Here is a 20546-nt window from a genome sequence, read left to right on the forward strand (position 1 = left end):
CTAAGTACACCACTAAGAGATCAGAGAAATACATGGAGGCATGTTTTCGAAGAACCTTGGACTAGATTCTACTTGAAAATTATGTCTTCCATGGAGGCCAAGATTCATGGATAAGAAACCTCAACTATTGAGGTTGATACTATACTAGGATGGATTGATAGGTGAATGGATATTGCCCAACCATGCAAGGAGAAGATTCTTTATCATTTGGGCCTAAGTGTTAAGAATGATGCTTTAGGATAGCAGGGAGATCTACTCTTGAAGATACACCATCTTGTCATAGTTAAATTATGATCCACATATATGTCCCTATAGGAAAAGCGAGACACTAGGACCAAGAGTGTTACTACTATTGGTGCGGGCCTAGGAGCACATAGCAATCACCTAGATGGTGAGATGATATGAGATGCATTAAATGCATGAACCATATGCTTTTAGATATAGGAAACCTATAGTATACATCAACAAAATTTGTTAGGTTTTAGCAAAAGTTTCTAGATGAGAAAACTATCTTTGACTTGATACCCTAAGTAGGTTGTGAGTGATGTAGTCATTGGGACCTAGCACAACTTGATTATATTATATAAGGATGGGACAACGGACTTCTACTTTCTTCGATACATGCAGAAAAACTATTAGTTAACAAGCCAAATGACTTACACCATTACATACTACATGCCCTCTAGGGTACATAAGCAATTTTGGGTGATACAAGATGCAGTGCCAAATAGATTCATTTATCCAATGGTATTGCAAGAGGTTGGGTGGTTGTAGAGTGTCATAGTTACCATCTAGATTGCATATATATCATGGCTAGGGATGATCGTGGTGGATTGGATTAGAGCACATTCTAGGAAAGTAGATGAAAGGATGAATCCTTTATATGCATAGTAGTGGGAAACACATCAACCCCTCAAAATGATAGTGTCAAGGCCAACAGCACCAGTGGAGAAACCATGAGGAGGGGAGACAATTCAGGGAGCATGATAAAAGGGATGATGGTATTGGTGGAGGATGAGATATGGATTCAATAGGATGCACGACATGAGGTTCATTAGAGGGGAGATAGAGTACATGGACCATTTGCTTTGTCACCACCTCTATAGGGACCTTAGCAAGAACCTCAGTAGGTACTCCAATAGGGACAACATGTACCACAGTAGACATCAGCATAGGAATAACAATAGGCAACACCACACATACAACCTACACCCTAGGAAACACCAATAGTTCCACCATAGGTAATATGATGACCTCCAATTATATAGGAGGATAATGACACAATGGTGGTAGCTAGGGCCAACATAGAGATAGAGGTATCCTAACTACAAGGTAAGCTAGCCACAATGGAAGAAAGGGCAACTAGTGCCTATATATAGATAGCTTGACTATAGGTAGAGGCTACACGATTATAGGTAGAGTTACAAGAAAAGAAGGTGATAGCAGATAGTGCATGACAGACACTAAGGAGTTAATGGATGTGGATATCCTCCCTAAAAATTGTACAATTGACCAATTTTCAAAAAATTGAAAACATCATGGATTTTTCCAAAAAATTTAGCATTTGATCTTCATGATTTGCATAGTTTTTAGTTAAAAACAACAAAAAAAATGGAAGAAAATTGCTACATTTTTTGTGAATCTGGAAAAAAAAAAAAGTTTGACTTTGTTTTGTCTTTAGTACATTTTGTTTAGAGATTAGCTTGTCTTGGAGTTTATTGTCATTATGACAGATATAGGTGTAGTTGAATCCTCTTAGTAGATGGACCAGATGTAACATCAAATAGACTCATTACAAGCTAGGTGAGATGATTTTGAGCGGTGCATCAAAGAGTATTATGGGAAAAGGGGTTTATTTTTCCAAGGAACCACCATCCCAAGGATGGCACAAGTGATACAGTAATGATATATTTGAAACATTGAGAGTTTAGAGCCATGTGAGAGATTGCCTACTATAGAGGGATATATCAAGATCTTGCACCTATAGATCAACATGCACCAATTGTTTTGGAGGAGGAAATCATCATTTAGGACTACTGGGGAATAAAAAAGATCAGAGAAATCTATGGGACCACCAATACCTCTAGACAAAGATGACATAGGACCACCAATGCCTCCATACAAATATGACATAGGATGGGTGACTAGTCTCTAGAAAAAATGCACCAAAAGACAAAAGAAAGTCAAACATAATTCTTTTTTAGATTCATGAAAACACAACAAAATTTTCTCAAAATTTTTGTTGTTTTCAATCACAAAATATATAGATCATGAAGATCAAATGCTGAAAATTTCAAAAAAATTCATTGTGTTTTCATTTTTTTTGAAATTTAGTCAATGATGCAATTTGTAGGGAGGATAGCTACATCCAATAGGATTAGCCTCTTGACCCACCACCTAAGGGTGTTGAGCTATTTTGTTGATACATGTAGGATATAATGATGTACCTATGCAAACATTTTATAATTCATGTTGCATAATGATGTACTTGTAGGACTAGAAAATAGGTTAAAAATCTAACATACTATGAGAAAATCACAAAAATCAATAAACTTATGCTAATACTATCTAGTCTACAATTAAAGACAACTAAAATAAGCAAAGCAACATAATGTTAAAAATCCCTCTTTAGTTGTAGCTCCCGTGTCCTTCTTTCTTCTCCATATGATGTAGCTCCAATTGTCTATAATGCACACAATTGAGAAGAAAAAGCCTATGATATGAGAGTACTAGAAGAGTGATTTTAAGCCCAAGGGACCAAGGAAGTTGAAGTACTTGAAGGACTAGAAATGGGAGCAATTTGGCTCATTTTATAGCCACCATGCAAGAAGAGAGCATTGAACTTATCACCTTGAATGTGCAACTTGGCAATAGATTCCTTTTGGAGATCTATGACATATATGATACAAGATGCCAAATGTAAGATTGTATGATGCATGGAAGTCAACATGCCTATAAATGGAAGAGGATCTATGATGCATCATGTGACACCTCAAAGCTACTTATAGCCAATAATCTATGACGATGAAGGCTAAATATAGATATGTGTAAGGAATAAGAATATATGGATTATGACATATCTTAGCCAAGTGTAAGGATAAAATCCATGATGTAAGATGTCCATGTGTCACGATGATGTCAAGATTATGTGGAATATTTGAATTAAAAATTCATTATTCCACACAAATATAAATTAGTAATTTGGAATTAGAGGTGAAAAATATGACTTAGGAAATTAAGAATTTCCATGGCTTGACAATGATCAATCAATTAATTAATAATATTGATCAATTGAGGGTGTTATTTAGGAAGAATTATTAGTAAATGTGAGATGAAAAAAACTTGGGATGATATAGGATTAAATTATGGTTTATTTAATCCTATAGAGAAAATTAGTAAATGATTGGCCAATTTGATTTTATAAGTGTGACAATATCCTTTGATGAAATTTGACGATTATGTAGATCAACTAGGATGATGACAGGTAGACCAAAGCCATGATCAAATTGAATGAGTGATTAGGATTGATAACATGCCAAGGACACATGACATGGATTAAGGACATGTAACATTTAACTGAAGTTGTAAATGCTATAGGATCAAGATTGATTGATAGGGTTGATCATAATAACATCAACATGTACTGTAAATGTTATTAAGTTGATTTGATGACATCACAATCTAACACTGAGGGACTTGAAAATGTCAAAGATTAGATGATGTGAATGATAGTTTGACCTAGCACTGATAGCCATGATAGTACTAAGGTTAGATTTGATAGAATTTATAAGTTTCTAAGGCACTGAGAGACATGACAATGCCTAGGGTTGGACAAATGATGATAGGTTTGGAATGTTTGACATGTTTTAGGTTGATTAGGACCGATTTCGAGTAGATTTAGGGTGATTTTGGGTTGATTTGATATGATTCTCAGTTGATTTGATATGATTTCTATGATGTTGAAATGGTTTTGGGTTGATCAGATATGATTTCAAAATGATTTGCAATTGATGTGAAAATGGATATGAATGATGAAGAATTTTGTTGAGATACAATCAAGTGGGCCAAAAGATTAGAATTAGTTAAATGAGAAAATGGGATGAGTTAGTGTGAAAAAGTGATGAAACTAGAGATACAAACCATTTGTGAGCATCTACATTTTGCCCTTCTTTGATACAACGTGATTTAGAGCATTGTGTAAAAGAACACTAATGAAAAAGAAATAAAAGCATGCCCCAGTAGGGGTGGTATATATGGGTTCCCCCTCAAGAAATTGATTGGGATAGGCATATGATAATTCAATTTGTCAATAATGAGAAGACAAAGCCATAACAATTAACAAATAAAAAATTAGAGTTCAAATGCAAAAGTTACGGGGTCCAAATGCAAAACGGGGGTTGATCAGGGGCCCAAGAGTATTTTCATGGGTTCCCACTCAAGAAAGTGATAAAATGACTAAAATTATAGGTCAATTTGTTCACAACAAAGATAAAAATCCAACACAACTAATGGAATGAAAAATTGAGTTGAAATGCAAAAGTTATGAGCTTCAGAGTGTAAGACAGTGATCAATCAAGGCTCTGGGAGTAGTTCTGGGCATCTAACTACCCAAGTGCACCCAAAATGCACCCTTGGTAATGCCAAGTGTTCTATGACAGCACCAAGTGTGCCCTAAGTGCACTTGTGAAGCCCAACTATGCTTTGACAATGTAGACTACACCCTAGAAGGCTCCAAGAGCAAAAGTTAGCCTGACTGGACTTAGAATGACTTGAAACTTTGTGTGCAAGCCCAAAATGATAGAAAGCGGTAAAAAATGGGTAAAATCAGTCAAACATGGTCAAATATGGCCAAATAAAGGTCAGACATAGTGGAAAGCTACAGAAGGTTGATAGATAGTGTATGATGATTAAGGAATGTAGGAATGCAAGATGAAGATGATTTGGTGTGTTAGAATACATGATCATGGTGGTGGATAAAGAGATGAAAGATATAAGACTGAGGAGACAAGATGAGGACCAATTGGAATGAGGTAAGGAATTTTTCTTTTAGAAAGTGCTCTATATGTCAATGGAGCTTTATTTTGATATGGCAGATGGAATACAATGCATCATGGCATAAAGGGACAGAGCACAAATGCAAATCTTTTGCATAAACAAGCATGATGTAGATAGATAATGACCTTGTCCTTCTTGAAGCATATATACATGCCCCAAACTCTTAAAGGTATTTAATTGATAGAAAAAAAAATTGACCATGAACCATCCTAGCTACCCTCATAGATTAGTTTATATCATTGAGTGGCAAAGGAACATGAATAAAGAAAAAAAAAGCAAAAATAAATCATTCACTAAATAGTGTGAGCCAACAACTATTCTTGTCTATTATTACTTTCTTTTTAGAATTTTAGGTTTGCAGATAGTGTTTGATAGGTTGGTCATGTGATAGGTCTATTTGTTGATTCAGTTGATAGGTTCATAGTGACACGTTGGATTGATTGTTGCTTCACATTGCTCAGATAGTGTGGTTGTCATTCAAATGTAGTGTTTTGAGTTTCAATCTACAAAAGTGAAAGTGTTTAAGAAAAAGGGGGTGATTATCCAAAATGAGTATTTACAAGGTTTATTACAAATTTTTGGTGGGTTTTGTGATTTTTAGGGTTTTTGAGGATATTTGATATTTTATGACTAGTTTCTTCGGGACATTTTATGCTTTTTATTTTAGGATTTTTTATGATGTTTAATGATTTATTTAGGATATTTTATGATTTTTAAGAATTTTTTCAGGACATTTTATGATTTTTATGAATTTATTCAAGACATTTTATGGTTTTTATGAATTTGTTCAAGATCATATTTAATTTTTTAGGAGTTTGTTCAGGATTGTGTTTGATTTTTTAAGGGGTTTTTTCAAGATCATAAGGATTCACAAGTGTTATCTCCAATCTAATATGCAATAAGTCTAATGGATAATATGTGCTTAGGGAGATGCCCCTAGTTCAATTTCAAACTCACACACTGTGTAGGTGATATGCCCCCAAACAAGGCACACACTATGTACAAGGGCCAATGACAAAGTATGTATAGATTGGTGATGCTTGGGTAACTTAACAATGGACATTATCTAGTTCGTATAACATGATCAAGGACTAGGGATGTCTTGAAATATGAAGGATATGATCAAGGAATGATAAGGGGTGAAAAATAGATAGAATCTCGATAGATGGAGGAGCAACAACTAATTACACATGGTGCATGTTTGCCAGGTTTTCACCATGGTACTTGCCCAAAAAGCCTATTTTCCAGGTTTTCACTTTTGGATGAAATTTTTATCTTGACTCAAATTTTCATGCCAAGATGCCTATTTGCTAGGTTTTCATCAAGGCATCCATTTTTTCATGAATTTTTTTCACTTTTTTGTGTTTCTTTTTTCATGGTTTTTTGATTTTTTTTTGATAATTTTTTCAAGACTTTTAGACAGAATTATGAATGTTTCTGAAAAATGCTAAGAAGAAATTTCTTGCCAGTGTTGCTAGCTAATAATCTCTAGATCCATGACTAACCATAACTACATAGGATTCATTTTGAGTTTGTAGCTAAAATCAAACCACTAGAAAGGCCTTGATATGTACCATCGTGCACCATATGTAAGATGATGTCTACCACTTGTGAATCAAGGCATCTAAGGATAATTGGGTCAAAGGATTCTTTGTATGGGATGTCACTAATGATGATGTACTCAAAGGTTTGTTGGATGGAGGTTTGGTCTTGGGTGTTGAATAAGTTAGGTAGCTGGATTTGGGGATAAAAAATTGGATATAAGGAAGGATTTGGAGGATTGAGACCAACGACCTTCCACATGAAAGTTGATCGAGGGAGATCCAAAAGACTTTGTGGCATGTTGACCAATAGAACACTTACATTCATGGCATCATCTTTTTTCATTTTGTATCCTTGGGAGATTCTTAGCTTTTTCTTTTTCACAGTCTAATGGCATTTTGCAATTTTGACCAAGAGATCTATGCTTGTTATTTAATTCTTTGCTTTCAGTTTTGTAACTAGAAGATGGAGTTGACTCCCCAAAATATGCCAATGTGTTTTATTTAGAAGAAATTTCTTCTTTATATGACCATCAATTTCAATGCCTTTGTAGACTTTGAAGAAATTTATAAGAGCATTATCTTTGTCAAATTGATCAAAGATTAGTGGTCCACACTGGTCCCAATCCAATAGTTCAAGATAACTTGAGGGGATTTCATTATCAGTGTTGAATGTACTCTAGTTGAAGGTATATATATATGGATATCGGATTCAAATATATTATTGGGGTCAAAAAAGATATGGTCAAGTGCATAAGGATTATTGATTTTAGGTTGGGTGTCCTTAGATTCCTTTTCATCATTCAAAACATCCACAGTCTCACATGTAGGTACCTTAGTACTAGGAGGACCTATTTGCAATGGTTTGAATCCAAGCCCCAAACTAGGAGGTCATCCTTTTGTAGTGATAGGTTCAATTATTCCTTGTTTCTAAGATCCAAGACCACTATACATCCATCATAGACTTATTTCTACATGATAATAAACCCAAATCCATACTTGTTAGGAGATATAAGAGTGGGTTCTTGTTCTACTTTTACTTTCTCAATATAGACAAATGTATTCTCTTAGACATGTTCTTCATGTAGGCCACTTATGCTAATGAAATTGATGGAAGTAGAAGTTTTTGTACTAATCTCATAATATTGTGCTTGCAATAGTTGTGATTTACCATAAAATTGGGGAGAAAGTGGTGACTCCCTAATGTGGAATACTTGAGACATAAAGTATTCTCAACAACCTTTTTCTTCGATCTTCATTTTTCCCTTGGCCTAATTGAGGAGTCTATCAATGTCAACATATTTAGAGGAATCTATGGGTTGTGCTTCATTGCTTTTTGGGACTTGCTATGTAGTAGCATCTCTCAGATTAGTACAACACTAGAAAGGATCTCAATCACTAGGGATGATAACCTCCACATTGTTGTAGGTGAACTTCAGGCACTAATGATATGTAGATGGTGCTACTTTCATAATATGGATCCAAGGCTGTCCTAGTATCATATTGCAATTCATTTTGATATCTATAACTTGGAACAATGTATTCTTAGTAGTTGGACCAACTTTGATGGGAAATATGATGATTCCCTTGGAGAAGCACTCGCCATCATCATAGACCTTTATTGTAATTCTATGAGAGGGATCCATATCTTCTTCATAATAACCCAGACCCTTGGCAACTTTAAGGGTATAGATGTGTTGACATTATGGTCAAGTTTGTTTATTAATGACTCACACTTAGTCAAATGGTTCAACTACTAAGCTTATCCTATAGTCTACAGTTGCTACCAATTTCCAAAATGAGTATTCAGTTTACACCAAGTAGTATCTATTGAGTTGATAAGTAATAGTACAAATCAAGCTTCATAGTATTAACCAAGTTGCATAGTTTTCAACCATGGTATCCAATGTCAATTACGTTTGCAGTATCAGTGATGTAAATCTAGTGTTGAATGAGCTAGGAAGTTTCAACCAAGTGATTCAATTTATACCAAGTTTTCAATCTTAGTGTTGACCGAGCCATGCAGTGTCAACCAAGTGATGCAATTTATATGTCAAGTTTTGTGATAATCATCGAGTCACCAATGTTGACCAAGTTGAGACTATTTGGAAGTGATTAGTATGAACTGACATTCTACATCTACTAAGAGCGTGATGATGCCAAGTGTTGACAATGGTTGCCAAGTATCAGAACCTCACCAAGTTTATCTTTAGAACCTAAGTGCCAACAATTGAGCCAACTTTGTGTATTTCAGTGAAACTTGTATTATAGCTAACTTTGATGAATTTTAGTTTGGATTGATATATAAGTAATGTATTGTATCACATCCAAAAATAAGAATGTGAATAAAAGAAATCATATGAGTAGGAGTACGACTTAAGAAGGCTACAAGTAGTATAAGGAGAAGAAAAGATTAATCTATCATTGCAAGGTGATCATTACACTTCAGAGGAATCTCAACTAGAAAATCAGAGTTGCAGATCAGAGATCAGCCATTGGTTCATCCTAATAGGTGTATCATTTAAATCCTTTCGCAAGGTATACTTAACAGTCTTTTGCAAATCTCTTTACCAAGTGCATACTTCATTACATGTTTTGTAAATCCTTTACATGGTGGAACTAGCAGTCCTTATTGCTTGTAATAGGGTAGATCATCAAAAGTGATCAATTATAAGCCTTAACTGACCAACTTTATACTATAGTACTAACGCTTATGGGTAGCATCCCCACCCTAGTTTTACTTTCTATTTGGAAGGTTTCTAGGTCACCATATCTTATGTCAAATTGTTATGAATGTTTTAATGCTTTCAGTATTTCATACATACAATCAAATCAGAAAATAAATAAAAGATTATTTGGTGTAATAAGATTAAGTTTTATTGGTTCCTAGTTTACCCCTCCCCTCTTAGTAACCTAGCCTATCCTATATTTCCAAAAATTGGTATTAGAGCTTTGTGGTTCTCAGAGAAGAAGTTTAATAGCTTGAGCAAAGATCAAAGGCAATGGAGGTATACAAGCTAGATAAAGCTATTAACAATGGAAATATGGATTTGGAATTGGCTATTGGGAAACTAAAGAAAGAAAGGGAACAACTCTCTTAATCCTTGAAAAGAAGAAAAGATCTTGCTACACAAATTAATGACAATCTCTACACTAAAGAAATAAATTAAAGATATCTATCCAAAAATAAATTCAAATGAAGCTAATAAGGAAATCAAAGACCTATTGAAAAGCAATTGAAATCTTCAAGAAGGAGTTAGAAAGATGAAAAGATAACAAGAAATTTAGTTAGTAATATTATGTGAAGTCATGGAAGAAAAAGACAAAGCCAAATAATTGATAGAAGAAAAGAATAATGAAATTTAACATCTATCCCTTCAATAGGTAGACTTCATTGATCAACTCACTCATGCAAATGAAGAAATCATGAATATAAGATCAATGAATGAAATATTGCAAAATGATCTAAAATCTTAAAAGAAAACCAATGAGAGGATGATGAAATCTCAAGCAATCATGAATTAGTTAAATGAGAAAAGTCAATACAGATAGAAAGGCAAAGTAGGAATAGGATTCACAAAAGAAGGTGAATCATCCAAGCAAGGAGCTCAAAAGAATCAAAGGTCTACTTGTAATCATTGTGGTAAGTTAGGTCACACATCAAATAAATGTTGGAGTAATGATAAAGAAAAATTCAATGGAAAGTGTTACAATTGCAATTAATATGGTTATAGAGCAAGTGAATGTAAAGAGAAACCTAAATTTGAAGGTAAATGTCACAAGTGCAAGAAGCATGGACATTGGAAGGATAGAAGATGAAAAGAAAGCCAAAGATGACAATATAAAAAATTAGATGAAGCAACAATGGATTCCAAAATCTTTTCAGAATACAAGTTTGAGTCTTAAAGAAAATGTCACTTGAGAATTGGGTAACTCAAGCATTTCAACTTGATCTCCCATAGGAATGACTAGAACTAAGACTCTGAAGCAAACATCTTACATCAGTTTTGTTGGCTCCTAATTTAATAGATTTAAAGATAACCAAGAAACCAAACCAATACATCTAAGGCTAGCAAATTCCTATGATGGATGCACTTGACTGCAATCTTGGACCAACTATAATGTTAATTCCTTCTTCTTCTTTAGGCTCTACAAGACCTAGGTAGGTGGACCTCAAATTCTTTATATGTTACTAGTTTAAAGGCATTTAACTAAATCTCAATAAAAGATAAAATCCCTTAATCTTCTATGTTTATGCAAGCATTCATGGTCATGAAATAGCTAATAATAGAGCACATGAACCTGATAAACCAAGTAAAGGAAACTCTTTCAACTCTTAAACATAAAGGGAAAGATATTTGACTGATAATTTGGATCTTAGCATAACCCAGGTATGCAACAGTAGAGAACATGCAATCTCTAAGCTAACTAGTCCCTTATCCATTGGGAATCAACTAAAACTTAACATACACATGGATACCTGAAATATACTAATATATTTAGACATCTAATCTATCTATCTAGCTTGCAAATAGATATCTATCTTAATAAAAACTCTCATACTTATGGTAATATCCTCTTGGTGAAACCTGCAACCCTATCAATGTAAACAAGCATTTACTTGAATCTTTGTTCCAATAGAAAATTTATCCAGACATACAACCTTAAGGGATTGCAATTGAGTTTAAGTTCTTAGTTCTTAAACACAAAACATTGCAGATAATAGAAGAAGGAGATGATAATTAGAATGAACTAATCTTAATGAAAACAATACATCATCAGTATGTCAAAATTCATAAAATAACACTAAGGAATGACTATATATATCTTAAATTGCCTCAAAAGAAATACAACTAATGTTCATAACAGAGGAACACTAAGAATGGTTTCATAGTAGTTAGTAAATTCTCCAACTCTAGAACCTATTTGGTCTCACAATTATGAGAGAATCTCAAAAAATTGGAACCACTATAATGAGTAGAGAAGAAAGATATATAGAAGAGAAGATATTTTAGCATATGGAATCTAAAATTGATATGTGTCCCACTGAAATTGTCTTCAATCTGATTGTTGTTGAAATCGGTCTTCCTTCATTTGCCTGCAATTAAAATCATAAATGCTGTAGAAATATCTAATATATCTCCCTTTAAAGCAATCAACAAAATATCCTATGGAGAAATATTAAAAATTCATCAAAAACTGTGATGTCAACAAAAACTTCATTTGCAACCAACTTCATTTAAAACAATCAAGTCATCATTAAAGTTGCCAATGAAATAAAATTTTATAAAATTATGGCTATATCTAGTCTTAATTTCATCTACAATAATAAATCTACATTTTTTACTAAGAAGCCCCCAAAATCGCAAAACCTCCTATAGCTGCTTCCAACAAATACCTATGCAAAAACTGATTGCAAAAATGGATAGTTCATTTCTTCCCGGCCTAACGGTATACTATATTGCATATTTTAGACAAAAATTGTGCCCCTATGATCCATTTGAAAATTTAGGCCCCAGGCCATGAACAATCAAATGAAATTGAACAATTTAGAAATCCATATACTTGAACTATATAAAATCATTAAAAAAATATTCAAAACTTAAAAATCTGAATCTCTACATTGAATACTTCTGTGAATTGTATTTTTTATTATTCAATTTTTACTCCCCTCTGCCACTTGTCAATTCTCCATTAGCCATCTTACCCAGGTGTGCCCCGCATCCATCTACATGACATTTGAATATTTGGAATTATCCCCTTCCATGATATTATGACAAGCTCCACTTTTTTTTTGTGACATCGTAAATCTTCAAACTATGCCCTTCCAACCATATGATAGCTTATTTCATAATAACATCTTAGCCTTATGAATATTCAAAATTTCAACTTTCTCAATCATATGCCAAGGAGGGGCCATCGTAACATCTTACACATATTATTTGCCTTCTGATGTTATGGTTCTTCAATTTTTGTAGCATCTTAAAACTTATATTTCACATCTCTGATATTCTGACCACATCATAATAACTTACCTATCCTTACCATGCTTTACAATCTTATGGTATAGTTGTAACATCGTAGAGCCTTATGCTACCTCTCCCAATCTCACAATTTTGTCTTTATTGATGCTTGGTAAGTTAAATATTTGTTGACATCACATGCTAGCTGACTGGATGGGCCCCTCCATAGATTTTCTATGCTAGTCTTGAACCAACGTGTCTTTGAAGACATTTGGCTATCACATAATCGAGTATAAAAGGATGTCTTTCATTCCTCTCACCAAGCATGTGGGATCATGCCCTTTATAGCTGTAGCTTTATCCTTTTGATAAGATGTAGATGCCTCCTCCATTCATAGCAATGCAAAATCATGGGAATGAATACCCATGATCTTTCTCCACATGGGAAACTCTTCTCTTGGGCATCATCTGACCTACTCACTTACCATGTTAGCCATGGTCAATCAAAAAGATTTTCCCACTACCCCTGATTGATCAAACATCTCGGGTGGAGTCTGCCCATGCCCTATACTAGAGGATTACCATTCCCTCTATGCATACTCAAGGAGACTAGCTAAACCAATCAATAGGTTGTTCTTCTATGTTCTTAGGGACTACAAAATGTAAAAAAGAACACACAAGTCGATCAAAAAGAAGGCCTTTATCATGTAGCTCCAAACTTACATTCTATGGCAGTCTTTATTGTTTCCATGGTGATCTTCCACTACTGCTTGGAGCTCCTCCCTCTTTGTGTAGACTGTGGCATCTTTTCCTTGCATGTCTTCCCCTACTGTGAATGATTCCTCTTCTTACTATGCATGTGGATGCCCACTGTCTTGCCCATGTCATCCTTGAACACTTAGTAATTTCCTCCAATGTGTGGAGTTCCCTATTGGTTACTTTTGTTGTGGATCTACACATTCTCTTGTTTCAAAAAGGGCCCATTCTCCTTAAATGTGGGTGGATATTTGCAAGTTTTTCCTAGACACTCTATCATGCCATGGTTTCCCCTTGTATGCAATGGTCTCCATTCATGGATTGTGGCTTCAATTCATTCTTTTGTCTCAATACATGGACTCATGATTTTTCCTAGCACAACCATCCTTACTATGGGAGCCATTCATCACCCTGTTTACATATTTTTCCAATGAAGAAAAGCTTCCAAAGTACTCACATATTGTGTAGAGACCAACATAATAGTAAATATCTCAAAACCAATGTCTAGCAATTAAGCTTCCATTTAGTTGATCTTGAAATTCCCATGTGAGTAGATACCTTTCACCATCAAGCATGAGAAGCTTGCAAAATACTATAAAGAGCAGATCCTTTAAAATATCCATGCAGAATGGTTGGTTGAGTGATAATATTAACTTCTATATCATTCAAGAACACCTGAATCTACTTTCTTTACCATTACTATGCATGATCCCACATGCCCGTTTAAAATCAAATGATGATGTGGGGTATTGAACTTCAATAAACCAACCATATTCATGTTTTACCCATTTTGGAAACTACATATTTCTTTACATCATTAGTACACCCCTTCTGGAAATGCTCAAAATGCCTTCGTATAAACCTCGGCTTATTGATCTGATGAAATTAGTCAGGCCCTAGAGGGTTTGGCTAAAAAAAATTTGTTTACGAACAACTAACCTTGTACAATGATCCAATGATCATCTCAAACTGCCTAGAATTGATTTCAAGCATTAATTTGATCATTAAAACTTATTTCACACCTTATCTACAAACTATGATTCTCCGCAAACAAGGCCTATTGGCTAACTTTAAAAATTGACCCAAACAGACAACTAGGTTCTAAAAGATGATATTTGATAGTCTGTTATGTATTCTTGCACCTTTTCAAATCTCATCACATGATGATGATTCAATCAAAAGATTTTGACATTCAAAGTTGCCTAGTTAAAACTACCTATAAATAAACTTGTCAGAATACCATAAAATGCATTTGGTTTGAGCTTTGAAAATAGGGCAAATAGATACTTAAAGGTACAAAACTGGAAAAATAGTTCATTTCCATGAGGAGAATATAATTTTTTGATTTGAGCTCATGATGAATCATGGGGCACATTTGGAGAGCATGCAAAGTGGGCTACTCATAATTGTAGAACAAGGAACATCAATAGAAAAGTGTCTTTTGCAAATGGAATGGTCGTGGGAAAGTGTGCAGACGGATTCAACAAGGTTCACAGACTGGTAGACTTGAAGCATTTTTGGATTAGAATGCAAGGGTACAAATCATTTGATCTAGGAAATCATGGATTTAAATTTATAACATCATGAATAGGGCTCCTAACCAATTTGCATTTCATGACACCAGTAAAAGGTTATAAATTGCATGCAATCGTGCTTGAAAACTGATCAAATAGATTTTTCATATGCCCAAATTTGGAGCATAGTGAGTCTCTAACCCCTAGAATATGATGCAAAATGAATTTTATTATTTTGGTCAATTGGTCAAAATTTATAACTTGTCAAACAAGGCTACCCAGAATTATGAACAATATGCAAATTTACAACAGAGGCAACTGACCAACTTTGAGACATTCAAAACCTAGTCAGAACACATTGAAATAAATTGAAACATGGAACATAGGTTCTTTTATATGCATATTAAACATCCCCAAAGTGGTTGGTCATGAATCTTAATCGGGTACTAGATATTCAAATGCAAACATGGCCAATGTACACTGTTTGACACATGCAGAATTGTGAAATATGACACTAGCTCAAAATGAGACTTCACTGAATCAATTGAGATGACAAAATAACAATATGAAACACATAAATATAGAAAATTAAGGGTGTTAGACAACTAAAACACCATCTAGGACTTGAAATGATAGTCAGTTACATATGCACGAAGAGCATTCATAGGAGCTAGATTTCAAAAATTCTTCAACTTGTGAATCAAAATGAGAAAGTAATTGTGAGTGCCATCAGTGGCTCTATCTGGGTATGCATACCCCTTGTGGGCATGGAAAGAAATCATATCTTTGGTGGAAGGAGACCACTCCAACAAAAAATGTTTCCGAACAACTTACTAAAAACATGGAATCTACTCACTGTACAAGATGGTGACCCCAGGCCACCAAATTTCTTCAAATTTCTTACCTCTATCAAACACTTGATTCTCATTTACATATCCTTGAGGTAAGATGGAATAAACTTTTCCATTAGTTTTACCAAACACAACAAAATTTTCAATTAGCTAAATTGGAAAAACAAAATAACTTTCCTAACTTTCATAGTGCATACTAGGGACATCCTTAACATAATGCTCACTATGAAAATAGGGGTCAACATGCTAAAATATACTAGGATCAAAATAATAACTATCTTCAATAGATGAATTATGCATGCTATCAAATTTTGGGAAAATATTAGACACACCTTGAAAATATGTATCTTTATGTATAGCCGGTTGGTATTCAAATAAGTATTCATATTTATACTCACCAATGTTATCCTTGTTAATGACTGAAAATAATCTAGGGCTTTTTAGTGTTTCTTCACAATCAACAAATGAATCAGTTATATTAAAACATTCATCATAAAGTTCCTTGCAAGGTGTAGGTAGATTTTCAATAACCATTTCATCTAACACCTCACCATCATCATCAGAAAATGCAACATCATTAGAATATTCACTATCAAATATTGAAGAACAATATTTTGATTTGTTATAGTAGTATGACAGTGTGTCACCATTTGCATCTAGCTCAACTAGATATGAAACTTCCACATCTTCTTCAAAAAATGAATTGATAAATCCATGCAAGGATCCTCTTTGAACATTTTGACAAAAGATGGGCCGATCATCATCAAAATTTTCATCATATAAAGCATTAGTATACAATGTAAACTCACTACCCATTTCATCTTCATGGAGACTCTTAGCATATGAAGAAAAATAAGAACTAGATGAAGACTCACTTTCTATTCTCCTACCAAGCATATGGTATCCATAATTACATTCTCTTCATTATCTTGTTTAGGATAACCATTACAAATAGATTGTAACTCATTCATAAACTCTTCACTACATGCTGCAACTTCATTGTCTACTACAAAAACACTTGACAACCCTTCCTTGAGATCTTCATATTCAAATTCATTAGCATCAATTGGATTCAACATTTCTTTATCGTCATACCTTGAGGACAAATCACTCTCAAATTCTTCATCGACTAACTGATTTGTATAATGCAAAATTGAGATGCATTTTCACTTTTAGATTTAGAAAAAGAAATCATACCTTCACTTTCATATAAATGTTCACTTCCATCATTGCTTTATTTTTCTCCTATTGCAACTAACTTAGAGGAAGACATCTCAACATCACTTTCTTCATCATTCTCACTTATATGATCACTTTCAGCATTTTGTTCTTCTAATTGTGACTAAGATAACTATGACTCACATTCTTCATCTTGTGTTACCTCTCCATGAAATTTTGGATCAGCAACATGAAACTCATCATCAAAGAAATAACTCTCAGCCTCCTTACTTGCCCAAGACTGAGATCTAGATGTAGCAACTTCATGTCTAGAAACATTAGCAACATGATTATGTACATAATCAACACTACAAGAACTCGTTGTTGCAACTAATCCTTGATCTATAATATCATCACATTTTTTATTTCTATCAAAATCTAAAATACATCTTACTGTTGTAACATCATGAGCATATGTGTCTTCATTTGCAATAGACTCATTCTTCTCTACACACACATTCTGATTTGAAATTTCGATTTGATTATTCATTACAATAGGGGTTTTGATATTCTAATTTAGAATTAAAGTGTCAACACTATGCTCAACTTTTCTTTTGTAACCATTATACTGGCATTCATAGAAAAATGACCTCTAGTCAATCCATACTTCAAATTGTTTTCAATATCCATTGCGGTCATAAAAGCATGATATAAAGTCTTGGGCTCTTTATCCCTTAACCGATAACTCATTTTCTTATCACATGCATCAAGAGAAACTATTAGACTTACTTGATCATCTGATCTACATTTCTCAGGGATCTCATGCAAGGTTCTTATAAATCTGATATTAAATTGAGGAACAAGTTCATCATTCTCAATATGAATCCTTAAAAATTTACTATATGAATAAGATGTGCTTACCCCTTCTCCAAATTGCTCCATGAAGGCTGAATGCAACTCACTCCAAGATAAAATAGAACATGTTGGTAAGAAATAAAATTGGTCTCTAGCATCACCTTCTAAATTTTGAACAAATAATTTCATGTGCACATCCTCATGAGCAATCTCAAAATTGCCAGTCAAATCACTGAACATCTGAATATGATGACTAGCTGAAATAGTATGGTTCCCATTAAATTTAGGCAAAATTTTTCTAATATCATTAGGAATGACATTTGGGAAACCATAAATACCATCAAAGCATAATGGCATTTATCTCTTGGTAGAAGAAGATCTACAAACATCACTAACCGACTGCATACTTGATGAAAGGAAACTTGTCATTCTTCAAAGCTTTAACACTCATCAACAATAATTCTGATTTGTAATTTGCAGCAAGCTATAACCTTCTACCAAATGAATTTCTTCAAAGACTTCACAAGATTTTATATAACAAGCTAAAACTTATTACAATGAAGTGTATAAAACTTATACTATTTTCCTCCTCCTAGTGCTGAAAATCACTTGATGGAGAATACATACATATACCACTTTCTTTCATGACAAGAACAACATCATGAAAAATAAAATACTTCAAGTGTTGATGCTAAAAACTTTCCTCTTTTGATTCTGGAACAAGTGTGAACTAATACTCTTTCACACACTGATGAAAACCTTGTAGAGCCCCCACCTCCTTGAAAAGGAAAATTAAATCACAAAAATGATTTACTTTGAACATTCAGATTTCTTTCAACAACAGAAGCAACAACACTAAATCTTAATCAAGAAACACTTCTTTTCCAAGAGACTATCAAGAGCTTCAAATTATGGAAAGTCCTTAAACTTTTAAAACATGAAATCAACCAGGATACACTAGTACAGAAAAAGAGTCACCACTTACAAATGAGAAATAAAACAAGATTTTTTACTCAAAAAAATTTGAACTAGACTTTGAATGGTAGGAAAAACACAGATTATCAAACCATTCTTATAGATTTACAATCTTGAAAAATAGAGAACAAACCATGCTTGTTCATCCTTGACTCTGAACACTATAGCACCTTGAAAAAAATTCTTGGCTGAACTAACTAGTGATGTAAACACTAGTAACAATACAATCTTTATTCAATCATCAAAGCTACTACTATCTTGAATAAAACATCACTGGGAGGAATGAAACATCAACATGACCTTACTACTGATAACAAACTTTGCACATGCCTTTCTCGCAATTGTATTGAATCACCTTTTAGATTGCAATACTCCCCAGTAGAGCCATCATTTTTTTGGCTTCCAATTTAAAAGATTTAAAGATAACGAAGAAACCAGACCAATACATCTAAGGCTAGAAAATTCCTATGATGGATGCACTTGACTGCAATCTTGGGCCAACTATAAGGTTAATTCCTTCTTCTTCTTCAGGCTCTAGAAGACCTTGGTGGGTAGACCTCAGATTCTTTATATGGCACCAGTGTAAAGGCATATAACTAAATCTCAATAACAAATAAAATCCCTTAATCTTCTATGTTTATGCAAGCATTCATCGTCATGAAATAGCTAATAAAAAAGCACATGAACCTGATATACCAAGTGAAGGAAACTCTTTCCACTCTTAAACATAAAGGGAAAGATATTTGATTGATAATTTGGATCTCAGCATAAACCAAGTATGTAGCATTAGAGAACATGCAATCTCTAAGTTGACCAGTCCCTTATCCATTTGGCATCAACTAAACCTTATCATACACATGGATACTTGAAATATACTAATATATTTAGACATTTGATCTATTTATCTGGCTTACAAATAGATATCTATCTTCATAAAATCTCTCATACTTATGGTAATATCCTCCTAGTGAAACCTATAACCCTATCAATGTAAACAAGCATTTACTTGGATCTTTGTTCCAATAGAAAATTTATTTAGAAATACAACATTAAGGGATTGCAATTGGGTTTAAGCTCTTAGTTCTTAAACATAAAACATTGCAGATAATAGAGGAAGGAGATGAGAATCAGAATGAAACTAAGAAAAAGGAAGCTCTTGTATTAATCTCATTTAAAACAATACATCATATGTATGTCAAAATTCAAAAAATAAAACCAAGGAATGACTATACATCTTAAAATGCCTCAAAAGAAATACAACTAATGATATTCATAATAGAGGAACACCAAGAATGGTATCACAAAAGTTAGGAGATTCTCCAACTCTAGAACTTATTTAATCTCACAATCATGAGAAAATTTCAAAAAATTGGAACCACTACAATGAGCAGAGAAGAAAGATATATAGAAGAGAAGATATTTCAAGATCTAGAATCTAAATTGACACTTGTCCCACTAAAATTGTCTTCAATTTGATTATTGTTGAAACTGGTCTTCCTTCATCTACCTGCAATTAAAACCATAACTGTTGTAGAAATATCTAATATATCTCCCTTTAAAGTAATCAACAAATTATCCTATGGTGAAATATCAAAAATTCATTGTAAACTGTGATGTCTGCAAAAACTCCATTTGCAACCAACTTCATTTGAAACAATCAAGTCATCATTAAAGTTGCCAATGAAATCAAATTTGATGAAATTTTGGCTATATCTAATCTTAAGTTAATTTGCAATAATAAATCTACATTTTTTACTGAGAAGCCCCCAAAATCACAAAACATCCTATAGCTACATCCAACAAATAATTGTGCAAAAACTAATTGTAAAAATGGATAGTTTGTTTCTTCTTGGTTCTAAGGGTATACTATACTACATAT

This window comes from Cupressus sempervirens, chromosome 3, assembly GCF_028749045.1.
Source record: "Cupressus sempervirens isolate cs-2001-9-10 chromosome 3, ASM2874904v1, whole genome shotgun sequence".
Classification (NCBI taxonomy): Eukaryota; Viridiplantae; Streptophyta; class Pinopsida; order Cupressales; family Cupressaceae; genus Cupressus; species Cupressus sempervirens.